This window comes from Pholcus phalangioides, unplaced genomic scaffold, assembly GCF_987345545.1.
Source record: "Pholcus phalangioides strain wild (caught in Gottingen) unplaced genomic scaffold, Ppha-v1.0 ptg000004l_1, whole genome shotgun sequence".
NCBI classification, from domain to species: Eukaryota; Metazoa; Arthropoda; class Arachnida; order Araneae; family Pholcidae; genus Pholcus; species Pholcus phalangioides.
The window spans coordinates 47,999,836-48,002,068 of record NW_028301597.1 but is presented as its reverse complement, the minus strand read 5'-3'; the positions used below and the strand labels follow the sequence as shown (position 1 = coordinate 48,002,068).

General features: G+C 37.8%; 1 non-coding gene across 1 annotated transcript; it reads right to left on the bottom strand.

Annotated features, from left to right (window-relative positions):
* Positions 1–580: 580 nt before the first annotated feature.
* TRNAA-GGC (transfer RNA alanine (anticodon GGC)) lies at positions 581–652 on the bottom strand. The gene has a single exon. It is a non-coding gene; the product is annotated as a tRNA-Ala (tRNA).
* Positions 653–2,233: the final 1,581 nt, after the last annotated feature.

Sequence of the window (2,233 nt, the reverse complement as noted above, 5' to 3'; positions counted from 1 at the left end):
AATTCTGTCTTAGGCCGGGATTACACTATAAAAGTTCGTTTATAAAACTTGAAAAATGCAACCAATAGGCGGATCAGTTAAGTTCTCTCGAATGTAACAGATGTTTATTGGTTACATTTTTCAAGTTTTATAAAATAACTTTCATAAACCTTTTAGAGTGAAATCCCATCCTTAGATTAGTCTCTGAAGTATAAAATTTCATTTTTTCAGTTTATAGACTGAATATCGAGTAAAATAAACTTGTAGGTATCGGGGGAACCACCAAAAATATTCAAGTGCTAGGGTCTTCAAACGTCTTAATCCGGCCCTGAGTGAACACCGTACGTGGATAACGTTGTATATGAAAAGTATTTTTTTTAAAGTTTAAAAAAATTAACAGTTAAAAAATTTAAAAAAATAACAAATATATAAAATAATATTTCAGATATTTATATTTTTAAATAATTTTAAAAATTCAAAAAGAAAAAAATTAAAATTTTTAAATTAAATTTAAAACAAGATATGCAGATGACTGGATGTTGTGAAGATATTTATTACTTGAGATGTTAATTTTTTTTTAAGGAAGGAAAAAACTCATCTCTGCCTCTACCGGGAGTCGAACCCGGGTCCCTCGTTTGCCGGACGAGTGCTCTGACCACTAAGCTACAGAGGAGATAGAGATTTTCCTTCACTAGAGCGTATATGTGCGTTTTTTTTTTCCTTCCTTAAAAAAAATTAACATCTCAAGTAATAAATATCTTCACAACATCCAGTCTTCTGCATATCTTGTATTAACAAGTGGAGAGCGACATTCATGTAATAATTAAATTTAAAAGTTATTAAAGTATGTAGTCAATTAAATATTCGTGATGAACAGAACGGCTTATAATTTTGGTCCCGTCAGTGGCCGTTGTTAACAGGTTTTATTGTATAAAATTGTGAAATATGGACAAAAGGCAGTTGAAGTTGCTATATCTCCATCTCAGAAGGAAACGGAGGGATAGACGTATGTGGCTACATCGTATTTGATGAACAGGGACCCTCATATGGTGTTTTTAAGGGTATTTATGGCAAATAATTAAAAATTTCCGTGCAAAATCACCTTCAAAAAGTAGCCAAAGATGCGGACGAATTCGCTCCGCATCCGCATCGTCTGAATAGCTCCGAATAAACCTATTGTCAAAACTTCTATGTGCGGATGCGGAGCCCGCACTTAGGTTTTGACACATGCGGACGACGTCCGGACCCGCATGAACATTTCCTAGGTGCGGAGATTTTTCGGCTCGTCTGAAAGGCGCAGTATATTCCAATTGTTAAAACTTCTTCCGGACCCGCATCCGCTCCGAGCACTAATCTTTTGTTCGAAATTCGTGCATAAAAACTATTTTTTCGCAATTTTTGTAATTATTTTTCTCCTTCACCCTGATTCAGTGCCTAGAGGCATTCTTTGGTGATTTAATCTAGAGCGGTGTTTCTTAACCTTTTTTTTCCAGTGGCCCCCTTTGAACTATATATTTTTCTCGTGGCTCCCCTGTCTTACCCAGAGTTTACGACCCTCATATAGAAGCAAGATCCTTTATACGTATTGAATTGATTTTTTCAGTGAAATTATACTGAGCGAAAATTTTGCAAATAAGATTGGCCTCCAGACCACTGGCCTAGAATTTATTGAGCTTCTCGCTAGTCCGAGTTCTATATAGGACAGTCTCAACATCATGGGCACCCTAGGCAAAGTAATGCTATGGTAGTCCCATACTTAGCTGGAAATAAGCAGCCCACATATTTCGTACTTATTTTCAAAATTTATTGTACTATACAAAATATGATAAGGTGGGGCCACTTATGGACATGAGACCCCCGGGCATGACCCCTCACAAGAGTGGGACTGACAGTGCTGCAGTCCGGGGCGTGATATAGTTTCATCATTTTTGTTTTTCACACTATAAATTTAATATAGAGGAGGGGTCTGTGAAAAATTTTAGCCGGGGGCCTGCGAAAAACCCCATCCTAGGGAACTTGCTGCAAATTGTAGGCGGTGAGACCCGAGTGGGTCCATGCCCTAAGACGACCCTGGTGTTATGGGTGGTTTTGTTGGATTCTGTAAGTGTATAGTCACTAACATAAAAGCTCTATTTTTTCACACCTCTTAATTTTCCATCTCAGCTCTCTGCAGCTCTCCAAACCACCTGTCATGGTCCCTTTCTCCATTTTCTTTTGTGGCCCTCCTGAAGTATCCCAGTACCACTAGGGGGCC